At 40.9% G+C, this 13,617-nt stretch overlaps 1 protein-coding gene across 3 annotated transcripts in view; it reads left to right on the top strand.

The window, feature by feature from the left end:
* Window positions 1–13,617, top strand: part of LOC105207885 (alpha-mannosidase 2) — a 154,406-nt gene that overhangs the window by 132,297 nt on the left and 8,492 nt on the right. The gene's annotated exons all lie outside the window — the stretch shown is intronic.

The raw sequence follows: 13,617 nt of genomic DNA, 5'->3' as shown, positions 1-13,617 counted from the left end.
ATAGTGGTTAATTATAATAATTAACAAAGAAAAATATGAAAAAAAAAATCAAAACTGACATGTAACTTGGAAATTGCATTTAATATGGGAAAAGAACGCTTTCAGCAAATATGAAATGTTATATTTTATTAATCATTATATCGAGCGTATTGTACAACAGAAAGTATCAAATCCAATATTAAATACCAATACGGGAATCGCCGGGATATGAACGGAAAACTCGCTGAACTGCGAATTGCGATAAAAAAAAAGGTCCATAAAAACGGAAACGCGAAAGTTCCGACATGACGAGGAAGGTTATTCTCTTCCTTCCGACGCTATAAAAATCAGCCGGCGCTTTAAAACACTCTATCGACAACCGAAAGGACGTCGGAATTCCGGCGACCGGTAGATAGTCTAGGTAGGATATCCCTGTCGTTTGCTAGCCAAGTGTCGGTCGGCAGGAAGCAATAAGGATCCCCGCCGATGCACTGCGCGAAACGGAGAAGATTCGAGTGGATGGAAAGGATTTCTGTCGTCCTGCCACGCGGCAGGACTACGAGGAGTGGGAGGAGGGAAGAGAGTAATAAGGCGGCGGGTGCAAGCGGGTTTCTCAACGGAAAATTGCTCTCCGCCACGTCGTCGACGTCGTCGTGTCCTCTCGGAGCCGTCTGATTACGACTTCCTCCTCCTCCTCCTCCTCCTTTTCCTCTTTCCCCTCCTTCCACTCCTTCCTCCTCCTCCTCTTTCTCGCAATGAAGGGAAAAGGATCCTTCTCGCTCTCCGTCGGTTTAATGTTACCGCGAAAGATTTTACCACCCTCGTGGAAATTTCAGTCGGCGTTGATTACCTTTCCACGGGGCTTGCTCTCGCGTGCTGTATCGTCGGGACGCGGAACGGCCTTCCCTCGTAACAGGGGGGACGGTAATAACTATTATCGTACGTATGTCGCATAGCTGCGGCAGGATTATTCCTAATGTTTGCTGTGGATACCACGTGCGCCCGTTCTCCGAATATAGCGCAGTCGGGTCAGGCGTACCGTGACCTGATGCAACATGGAATACGTTGGTAGTCTCGTGGGTAGTTTCACGTCGGAAGCTCAATATAAGAAAAGGTTGTAAGAGAACCGAAAAGAATAGCTCTCGGATGGAATTACTCTCGTGCGATTATTAAAAAGCAAGTCGAGCGAAAAGGGAGACTCGGATCAATTTAATTTCATACATTCTCTCAATCGTAATAAATTGAATTTGGAGCGACAGTAGAAATTAATTCATCTGAATCTGAAGATTATGCAAAAGATAGATATAAGTAAAAAATTCAATTTTTTTAACGCTATTAGAAAGTCTTGGAGAAAAGTGATATAATTTTCTAAAATTATGATTCTCTGGAAAAAGGTAACTGTTCGTTTTCAGAGAAATATAATTATCTCGAATATGTGATTTGTACAATCTACATTTATATTATCAGAATGTATGTGATTGTAACGTGCAAATATAACGAGAATAAAAATTAGACATTCAGTTTTATTAAAAGCCTGCTAGTAATAATGGATCATTTTTCAATTTCAGTTATGATCTTTTCGAATCTTCAATATAACGATATAAATAAGTTTAGCGACTTAGCCTTGTTTCAAATTGAAATGATAAAATGAATATTATATAATAATAAATTTTGTTTTTTTTTATAATAACTATTGTTTACGAACTTTTATATATATCTCAATGAAAACTTTCAATATAAAAGCGTTTTATTAACTGACTTGTTTAAAAATACTGCCGTAATAAGTTGTTTTATGAGCTTCTTCCGTTAGTTTCTCCTAACTTTTTCAGAAAATATTGATTAAATTTATATATAAAATATAATGTAAGATAATAATAAATTATAAAACGACCAATAACATATATACATTGCAGTTAATAACAATAACTTTTAACTGGAGTGAAACAATCACTAAATTGTTTACTCAAAAAATTAGGGTGACTATTCCCGGATTAAGAAGGGACATTCTCCGTTTGGAATAATTTCACACGCATACATGATGGCGGTAAATAAAAATTTACGATAAACATGGAATATTTCGTTAAATTTTGTGGAGCGACGCGGTCGACCTCGGCAACATGGAAATCAGGTTTAATTGTCATCCCCCTCCGCGTCAGATTCCCGACATTTCAGGAAACAAATATCGTCGCCCCACACATCTCTTGTCTGGCCTCCGAGCGATCCAGGGCCCGTCGCGTCGCGCGCATGCACGCGACACACGACGCGGTATGCGACGTGAAATTTCCGCGAGCAACGTACAATCATTAACAGCGGATGAAGGGGTGCAACAACAAAACGTACAGCATGTTATGACCTGTCGTCCGCGCGGTTTCCGCGCGCGCGAAACGCGTTGTACAACAAGCGAGGGGGAAAAGCCGAGGGTCCTCGAAGCGCGTCCGGCCGCCTGCACTCGCCCCGAATAATGCACTCGCTCGCTCTCGTGTCCGCGCGAAATAATTGTCGTCGTACGGACGGGGGATCTAACAGCTTGTTTTTGCACGGCCGTCGTATTCATCGCCGGCGCAAAAAAATCGAATTGCCATTGTGCGCGCGGTGTACGCAACGACGACGACGACGATGGCGCGGCGGCGGTCCTCTTTTCCGCGTATACGTTAATATATCCGGGCTTTATGCGGTCCGCGCTATGTTTAGCGCCTCCTCGTAACGAGGAATGCGAATATTTCTTTTTATCTTCATATTAAACTCATAGTCCAACGCGAAATTTTTCCCAACAAAAATATGCATGCTTTTTGTTGTTGCTTCAGCCTTTGGAGAACCCGAGGATGCATTATCTTTGAAATATTGTCCCCCATTTATTTGCGAAATGCTACGTATCCCGCAAATATTACGTAACGCAATAAAATAAATACAACGTAATACTCTCCCGTATCTCGTGGAGTGAGACGTCACTCGAGAGGAGCGAAATTTGAGCTCGCGCAATTTTTCAAGCCTCTCTAATAAGGGTCAAATTCGCCCTTATGAAAATCGAGCTCGTGCGATTTTCGAGTGATTTTTTCACTCTATGAGATTTGGAGAAAGTGAGATGGGTTCGTGTATCAAAGCGTACTATATAATATTCATTTCGAAATGTCAGATCCCCCGAGAGATCTCGGATTTATAAATCTATTACAAATCCACAGAAATCAAATATTGCGAACTGCATCGGTGACGCTCAAAGGCTCTTTATCGCAATGGCATTGCCGTTTACAAATAGGATTATCGAGTTAAGATCAAAGGTGGGTACACAGAGCGCGAATTACGCAATGTCCAATGTCGCGACGCGGGGGCGGGAGGAGGGTGCACGCGCGTCGGCCTCTCAATGGCCCGCGATTTTGCGGGCATTTCCGATTTTCCGGCGGCACCGGTATTAAATTGAAATAATGCCGCTCAGGTGTATTAACTCCTAATTATTAGGCCACTGAATATGTATGGCGCGACGCGCGTTCGCGCCTAGAACGTTAAATTGCCAAGTTCGACGCGGCCGCCGTTAACGACTGTCGCGCTAAACTGCCGCCGCCACCGCGTTGCGGATATCCAATATATTGTGCGTGTGTGTACTTTCGGTGGGCGCATTACACCAACGAGCACCGCCTGGACGCAAATATTCGACAGCGATATTCGCGATTGCGCTTCCCCCCTCCTTCTCTTCCCTCCCCTTCCCCTAAACACGAAAATCCAGTCGTGCTATCGTCGATTTGCCGCGAGTATGCATAAACCGAGCATAAATCGCGTGCATTAATCGTCGAAAACGCAAACAAACAACGCGCTCGTGCGCGCGATTACGATTAATGTATTAACGTAACTGCCGATTTGTAAATCGCGGATCAATGACCGCGACGCGATTTCTTCGCATTTGAGAGAGATTGTATTGTGCAACGTCACTTTTGAAATTTTCATCTTATTTTGGTATTACATTTACAAACATCGTTGAGTTTCAATCTCGTCGAAAAATTTGTTTCGAATACGTCGAAGAAAATGAAAAATTCACCTGGTGTAATAACGTCGAATAATACGTTTTAGAAAAAAAAAAAATGTGGTCCAATATGTGAAATCAGGTTTGAAAAACTGAAGATTAAAATTTCATAATTAGAAATGATATTTTTAAAACATTTATTTTATAAAATTTTATTTATAACGTATAAAATAATCCTATTATGCGTTGAAAAATATAATGTACATTGTATCTCCTAAAATATTATATGCACAATGTTTCCTACAAAATGATATGCATTATACATTTTGGCTGTTCGAAAAAATATAGTAATATTCTTTTTCAAATAACATATTTTATGTACATATATGATGAACAACATTTCTAAAATTACATAATTATTTAAATTATTTTACAGAGTGGTCGCGAAATTTCCATCGTTAAAATAATTGCCGCTAACACTTATTTTATAATTATTTATTTGATAATTATTCGTATTAAAAATAACATATAAATTATAATAAAACACCGTACGCGCCGTCGATGAGATTTTCCAGTTATATCCGAATGATTGTTTCACTATATAAGATGTCTTTGAGTGTTCGGTTCTCGTTCGGGCCGGTGTCACATTAAATCCATTTCTCGTCTTCATCCCATCCAGAAAATTAATCTCTACGCGAGCAGGCATTCAGGCGATGCTCTTCAAGGAGGCAGCCTATCATCTTAGACCCGGGACTCCCGTTTCCTCGCTCGAGCTTCTTCGCGCGAACAAAGGAACGATCTTTTAATAAACGACGACTAAGTATTAAACGCAATCCCGCGAGCGACGATAATATCGCTCTGCGAAACGAAGCTCTGACCGGTCGTCCCTTTAGACTGGATGTGCACGGCGCTCTCTCACGCTGATCATCACCGTCGGCGCTCTCCTTCGTGTGCGCGCGCGCACTTTTTAAGACAGGCTTCCAAAGATCCACTGCAAATATCGCGCGGGATAAAAGCGTTTACGGGCCGTGTCGTATCCCGAAGGCTTCATATTTCTCCCTGGGCTCGCATTCTGTTTCCGCGTTCTCTTTCGCTACGTGCCCCGAGTGTACGTGCATCTAGGGGGTAGAGTGCCGTATCGGTCTTAATACGGGGATACACATTTCGAGGAAGTTGTAACAGGAGGATGTATCCTCATTGTTGTCTGAGAGAGTTCGCCGTAATCGTCTCCTGAGAAGACGTGACGCCGAGATCAACGAACGGCCTTCACGATGGCGAATTTTGATTTTCATCGTCGACAAAATGATCTTGGTTTCGATCACGGAGAGTCGGGATGATCGTCGTGAACCGCCACGGGATTCTGCCGCGCGCGCGATGTTATTTGCATCGAAATAGCGCGCGACAGCACGCGCAATATTCCGCGACTATTCTGTTTTCTCGAATTCCGAAATCCGCCAATTTCCGGAAATCCACCGGTGTGAGTCCCCGTGATCCCACGATGCATGCGACACGTCACGTTGCGCGGTGGTGCTTGTAGAGCACGATCGGTTGTGGCACGATGTTTTTCTGCTAATAACTAACGCGTCTGTTTGAAGGAAACTGTAGCCATTGGAAGGACAATTTTGCGCGATATGATTTTTGGAAAAAAAAAAAGAAAAATTAATTATAAGCAATAACCGTGAAAATTCAAAATCAAACAAGAACTAAGTTATTAACAAAAATAACAGCGTTCGATGTAAAGGCGAATTTATCAAATCAAATTAATACGCAAAATAAATAACGCGTTTCGACTTAACATAAAGTCATCTTCAGTCTATCGCTCGGTGAATAATGTTGAGCAGTAATAACGTTGTACATCTGTACTTTTAGAAGTCCACCACTGATTCATCTCGTGGAATTAATTTCGCCAGAACGTTTCGCGTCAGAATTAGTAAACGGACTCACTTTATGACGTAGTAATAATAGATGGGTAAAAACAGAAATAATAGTCAAAGTTACGAGTAAAAATTGTCAAAATGCAAATGGTGGGCAACCAACAAAAATAAAGATCAAAGCGTTAAAAGTATAAAAATATGAAGCTGCATGGTAACCATAAATTAAAATAAATAATGTTTAAAGACCCTCGAGCTATTAAAAATTATTCTTTGTGAAAAAATTAAGCAATAAAACTATCTCATTCTGTCTAATCACTGACTGATCTCATCCAAGAAAATTTTAAACAATTTTGTACCGACGCGACGTGGTGACACCCGAAACAGTCATATTCAGATTGGAAATATGGGAAAAGTAGAAAGGAAATAACGAAAATGAGACGGAGAGGCGGAAGGATCATTAGGTGTGGGGTAAGTGATTGATAATTGGGAGATAAACGTCAGGGGGGGGGGTTTCGTGTCACTTTGTCTGTTAACCCCCGTTGTTCATGTGAGAAATATTTTTAATATCGAATACATTCCATATTAAATACAAATATAATTTTGAATATGTATATTTGTCGAGACATCTCGCGGTTCGGATATCTCTCGGAAGGATATTCAAAAATTGGAAGCTTCGCCCACACCTCCGGCGCCACGCCGCGCGCCGCTGCGCATGAACGTAGAAATTATTGCGGCCGCGTCGTTGTTATTATTGTGGAACAGCCATTGTTCCACGGGGCTACAGAATAGTTACGGTTATGGCTCTCGACTAGACCGAGAGCACTTTGACCGAGAGAGCAGCTAGTTACAAGCGTTTTCGTCGCCAGTCGCTCGCCGGGGGCGGTGCGCCTCGCCTCACCTCGTAACAGCTCGCGGAACGATCGCGAAAATTTCCGTCGTTAAAAGGATAGAGTCTTATTCCGCTGCTCGAGACGTGGCACATAAGGCAATAAACGTGGCACGCTTATTTCACAACCGCGCGGCGGAAGCGAGTCACGTTTTGAAGCAATGTAGAACTTCAACGAATATTACACATTTACTAATTCGACGTAGTGATTTAATTTAAATAATATCCTTGTACGTCAATAGATATTATACATCAACTAATTAAACGTAACGATTTAACGAACCCACGACGCAAAAGGATACGTGATAAAATTCAATTTAGTTAATGTTTTCCGTATAAATATTGACGGTATTAAATTATTCTTAGAGTAAATGAAACTAAAACGTAAATGTGAAAAGTCTTCAAAACATGTACAGCTTAAGGAAGTATGTTATTATTATTATTTCACCCGCGAGAGTTGATTTTTCTGCAGCGCGAAAAACGTCGAAAGGTCAATATTTTTTAAATTATATTTTTGTTGCGCAATATGCAAAAAGAATCATACGAGCGAACGCACTATTTCGGTTTTGTATTGACATATACAATAAAGAACGGCGGACACAGCGCAGATGTGACGTGAAGAAACGGTTTTAGATTAAAAAAAAAAAAAAAAAGTTAAAGTTAAAGTTAAAAGTTAGGTTTTATTAAAAAAAGCCATCGAAGAGAAATTGCATACGCGAAAAGCCATTACGCGAAGCATAATGCGGGCGCCATTACATGTTGTATTAAAGACTTTTCGGATGCATAAACCCGAGGATAACAATGCTGGCAGATTTGCGAAAATATCAGAGTAACGTTAAAAGCGGAAGGTTTAAGGGGGCGGGGAGGGGTTGGGGGTGAAGAGGAGAAGATCTAAGAACAAAATGACGTGGGCGCGGGTTAAAAGAGAGGAGCGACGATAATAGGCGGAAAATGGGTGGCGTTCGAGGCAGGGTGATTACCTAAGCGGAAAAAAGCGGGGAGACGTGCGTTACACGCGGAAAGGAAAACGACGTACGCCTGGAGGATCACAGCAGAAAAAAAAGAGAGAAAGAGAAGGGAGAAGACAGAGGGAGAAAAGTAGGCTAACGAGATCCTGCGGTGGTCGGAAGACAATGGTACCCCCTTCCCTCAATGGGATTTCCTTCCCTTCCCGCTTCCGCTTGTTCAACTTTTTTTCCAACGCCTTCTTCGCACTCGCCCTGCCCCCCGTCCGACGGAGAGGGAGAGATGAAACAAGGCGCCAAGAAAAGGGCCGTCGGCCGTAATTAGATCCTCGAGTGTTGATCGCAATTGCAGTTTACCCGACGAGATGAGAATGCAGAACGCTGCTCGGAAGTGCGAAACGAGCGGATGTTGCGTATAAAGTGCTGCTACATTCACGGCTCTAACTTCAGTCTCTTGCGATCTCAAGCGATAAATCCAATTGTTTAGTGTTCGCTTGAAACAAAAAACTCCAAATCAACACGTCCAGCACGCTTAATACCCGATGAACGATTAAAAGTGTTTCAATACGTTTCAATACATTCCAATGCATATTTCTGACATACATGAGTTGTCGTTGAGTGAAATAAAGATAAGTAATGTAAAAAGGCGAGATCTTAATAATGTATTCTTGTGAAAAAACCACGAGCGTCCACGTCTAAGCTTGAAACATGTATGCGATTGGGGATATCGGAAGAGAGTACGGTTTTCTTCCTCCGTTCCTGCCCGGTGCATTCCGAATTGCGCTTTTCCTTCCGCTTGATTAAATCCGATCGAGCTATCGAGCGAGATCGGCAACGACAAGCTTGCCGTCGTGTAGGAGTCGCGTGTAACACACACACACACACACACACACACACACACACACACACACACACACACACACACACACACACACACACAAAGTTACACCAGCGACGAGAACTTTTCGAGCCATAAGTATTTCACTCGAGAATTGCCACCGAGAAGACCGGCGAGGTCTTATTTCGGAATCGAGAGATCCCCGAGAGAAGAGCGACCGGTTGCAGTTGCACCGGGAGGACGCGGGAGGGCCGGGTCGGAGACTGCACGAGAGACGAGACAATCCCGCGAGAGTTTGGACGACGCGTTCGATTGCTCCGAACTCTGTTCGAAACATGCCAGTGCCCCCGGAAATTTGAGAGGAAGGGAACTTCGAGCATATAGAGAATATTTCGGAATAAACCGGAGAACTCGGAATTTTCATACAAGTTATTTATACGATTTAAAGCAAATAATTCCCGAGGTGTATCTTTAGGTGTAACTGTTCGAAAGAAAATTTCTTTCAGAAAAACATTGTATATATTTAAAAAAAAGTTTTTTTTTATGTTCAAGTGAATATATTTATTTTAACATCGTTTCCTACGTTTAAATAAATATTAGTTAATATAAAATAATTTTTTAAACTTAGAAAATATTCTTTAAATTAAAAAGAAATGATGTTAAAATAAATATATTTACTAGAACATAAAAATTGTTTTCAGTGTACGCATTGCAGGATTAATTTCTAGTTTGAACTTTAAGTAGAATAAAGTAAACGTATGTATCAAGTTGTGTTTCACAAGATCCTAAAAATATATTAGTGATAGTTTCGATTGTTACGTGTGCTTAATTATACTATTAACGTACGGGCGGAATCGGCGTGATTAAATTTTGTTTATCGATCACGGGCGCTGATTTCATTTTTATCAGATTAGCTCGCAACCGCGCGGCATTATGGACGGATCTCCGCACGTAGAATTATGCATTCGGCCGCAACTGCATCCCGCAACAAATCGCGGACGTCACGCATGGCGAGCGGATCGGCATAATTTACGAGGCCGTACGCGAACGCATCTCATTCTGATCGCACCTGTTCGATCAGAATGGCCGACTGATATACGGCCCCGAGCCGACCTGATTCGACGTAAGGACAATGGAGCGATCGTATCATAATGGCGGGGTGTTTGCGATGGAAATCCGTTCCCCATGAATCATAAACACGACAAATTAATTATCCGCCTGTCTGTCTCATTTCGGATTCGAACATCATCGTCTCTGTCACTCTTTGTTACATCGTCGTTCTAATTTATAGAAGTATATTTATTTATACCTAAATCTAAACGTACACGCGCGAATGTCGAGAAACGTTCTCAAAGAGATGAGAACGTCGATAACATTAAAAATTCTAAATTAAAAACACGGACAACCGCCGTGAAATGAAATAATATTACTCACGTCTGTTATGCTTATTTTTTTTTCAGATTATCATGTCTTTATTTTTTCAACATTATTCACATTTTTAACATTAACTTTATTCTCTTTACTTATTTTTTTTTCTAAATTGCATCTTTATTTGTATAGTTTATTATGTTTCTATTATTCTCGTTTTATTCGTTTTTATGCCGACTGAAACTGCGGAACTAAAAACCAATCGTGAGACTGCAGACGTTTGCAGCAAAGCGGGGAATGTTTTCTCACAATCGAGACCAGCGTATTCGATAACAGGGAAAACAACGCGACGCGACGGTCCAGATGGTCGTGTTGCGATGTCGGCTGTGAATCGCAGAGATAAACGCGAGCCATTCCTCCCTCACCTGTAACACGCTGGAGGAACGATAATAACCGGAAGCGCATCGAGACGAGGTCCATTACCGGGCTGTCGCGGAATATCTCGGTCGTTTTCGTTCGACGATGCCGACGCTGGAAATTAGCTGCAATTAGCGGACCGTATGGCTGCAGTGCGCACACGGGATAATCCCGTAAATACCACTTGACAGGAAAATCCGTTAGTTTTCTCGCTTTGCGGCAAACCCGGAGCGCATGTGTTTTAAACGTAAATTATCGCGGATGTAAAAGTCTGTCTATAAAATCTTGATGCCCATCGATACGTTCTAATTTTGTAGCTTTAAAACGCGCGGAGAAATTTATATCTTTATATATTTCTTATATAGTGATCTAAAACTAAATTAATGAGAGGTATTTCACTGATTTCAAGCAACTTTTTAAAGCTTGACGTTGCTACACTGCTGTGCCGGAGAGGCACTGAGAGGAAAAAAAAATATCATTAAAAGTAGAATGAGAGTAGAAAGCTGAAATGATGCTGTACTGTTTAACGATACCAAATTACGGATAATAAATCTGATCAGAATGAACGTGCAGAGACATAAATCATTCGTTCCAATTGGGATTGCGGTCTGTCGATGCTAATTAATAGCGATTAATGAGCTTGGTCCGGCGAACTCCGCTGGGAAAATTGTAAGGATCGTACGAACGTAGCAGCTTCGGTGATTAGAACTCGGAACGAGAGCAACAAGTGGCGCACGATGTCTCTCATTATCGGCCAGTTATGGATAGACTTGCCTCTTCTTTGTTTTATGTACTGTTTGAAAATTTCACGGCGGTTTATCGCGATACGACCGATCCGGACTATTAATAATCGACGACACGGACACCGAGTGTGGTGGCCTTGCATTATTCACGCCACTAACCGTCACGCTTCTTCTTCGACAATTGCACTAGATTGGAATCGCGTCTAGATACTTCAAGACCAATCTACACCGCGCGCCGGGGCCCGAAGTGGAAGCGTTCTCTGGTAGAAGCACTAAAATAAAAATTACGGAAGAGAGAGAGAGAGAGAGAAACAAACGCTTTATACATATAGCTAATTTCGTATCAATGAGAAATACAAATTCTCTTTTTCATTCCGTTCGTTGATGTGGACATCGCAATGAGAATTTACGAAAAAATTTTATTAAAAAAAAATACTGCTTTCTTCGAGCGTTTCGTGATAAAGTCGACATTTGAAATTCCACCGGCATCAAGTTGGAGCCAAAAAATTAGCACGTTGATTTACTCCGTGCAGCATATACTGCGTATCTCACGTGGCATCTCGACATGCTGCGCTTTCCCACTTGCACGTTTTATCTCGGAGCACCAGAACGTGACCGTAGCTTTTTCGTAACTTCTTTTTCCGCTCCTTCTTTTTGATCATTCGTAAAAACTTGAAAAACGTGCAATCGAAAAAATGTCTTAATAATATACTCGTTTATTTATTTATTTTTTTAATTTCTTAAATTATACATTATTATCTAGTTCGTGCGATTACATTTCCTCATGAATTGATAAGCTCTTCTAAAATTTTTACTGCGTTAACAAAATTATTTTCTCCTTTTGCTCGAGACTCGCGACTCTATTTTGGGAAAATATATCTTTGACTTTTTTTCTCCAGCAAGATCGGCTTCAGTCCTTTTAAAAAGTAATCTCCCGATTATTCTGCTCGAATCTCGCGGGAATGTAGCGGATTCACACGTGGAAGAGACACAATCTTTCGGGAAGGGTTGCAACGCGTTATAACCCGCGATAATTCCGTTAATGCACACATGTCGTGCAGCTCTAACGAGTTATAATCAGTCGAGCACCGGCTGAGTACAGTTTAATGGTTTATTCCCCGCATTAGGCACCCTTCTACTCCCTCTTTCCCACCTTGGCATCCATATCTGTATCCTCCCCTCAATTCTCTTCCATGTTCCTCTCCTCTCTCTCTCTCTCTCTCTCTCTCTTTCTTTCTCCTATAACTCTCTCTCTCTTGCGCGCGCGCGCGCACGAGGTCCGGACTTCCACAATAATGCGAGCTCCATCGGCGGGATAGTACGACGAACGCGCAATTTGCGGCCGAGCTCTGGCTTTCTCGAATAATTGATGCAATTTCCGGGTTGCGAGCGAGCTGCGAATGACCCCGAGAATTTGGATTTTAGGTAGATTCAGGAGATGTTCACATCACAAAGTGAACATTAATATCCGCATACTCCACGAGCGGTATTAAATCGCGAACGGTGGACTTTTCTGGATAGCCGCGGATTTCTACCTTCATACATTTGGCCGTTGAATAATTGTTAATTTTCGGAAAATCTCATTCAAATCCAATTTCACTCCAGTCACATCGTCAATTAATCAATTCCAGTCAAATTGGACTTCTCTCAACGTCTACGGGAAACGTTAATATAATAACTGTATGAGAAAGAGTACAGAATAATACGATAGTTGCTTCAGAAATTAAGTTAGTGCAAAAGTATTGCTCCCCTTTGTTTTTGACGTTGCTCTTGTTATACTGTATCAACACTGATTTTATAGCAAATTATACTTATATTTAAATGATGACCCTTGTAACTGTCTGTAACAAAAAGGTGATGCTATTTGAGTTATTTACAATGCTATTTTGTGTTAACAAAAATAAATTAAAAAATTGTATAGGCTATATAATGTACGAATTTCATTTTAAAAAAAAAGAAAAAAAACAAAAATGATAAATGCCATAAAAAGCACTTGTGATGATTTTTTAAAATTCTCTTTGTTTTTTTACATGTACTATTTTTGTTCTCTCTTCTTTCCGACATTCATACATTAAAATTGCATGCGAATATTCGTTTTTCAAGTTTATTTGTGCCAGTACGAAAATAACACTGAAAATAACTCAAATAATATCAACTTGTTTTATAAATAGTTCTCGATAACATCTTTCCAATATATAATTCACCGTAATATAAATCAATGTTTTATATACTGTAATAAGAGTATTATCTCTTCAGAAAGGACCAAAACTTTTGCACCTTCACTTAATATTTATTCTAAAAACGTTTATCACAGCAGATAAATAAAATATAATGAAATACGATGTGTATTACATAAAATAAGATGTAACACATATTATAGGTAAGGAGTTCTGTTCAAATGACATAATCCGTTTGATTTACAAACCGTTCCCTTCGCGTGCCTCGCAGATATCATTTATCGTACTTGCCCACCCGTAACAATCATTCACGAGATTATGTTAAAAACACCAGTCGAACGATAGTTAACGCTGATAACGTACACGACACCCGAGAGCTCGTCACAACTGGACGTTGAGCAAAGTAGTATACCTCTAT

Source organism: Solenopsis invicta, chromosome 3 (assembly GCF_016802725.1).
Source record: "Solenopsis invicta isolate M01_SB chromosome 3, UNIL_Sinv_3.0, whole genome shotgun sequence".
Taxonomy (NCBI): domain Eukaryota; kingdom Metazoa; phylum Arthropoda; class Insecta; order Hymenoptera; family Formicidae; genus Solenopsis; species Solenopsis invicta.
The sequence above is the reverse complement of the archived record's forward strand: the minus strand, read 5'-3'. Positions and strand labels throughout refer to the sequence as shown.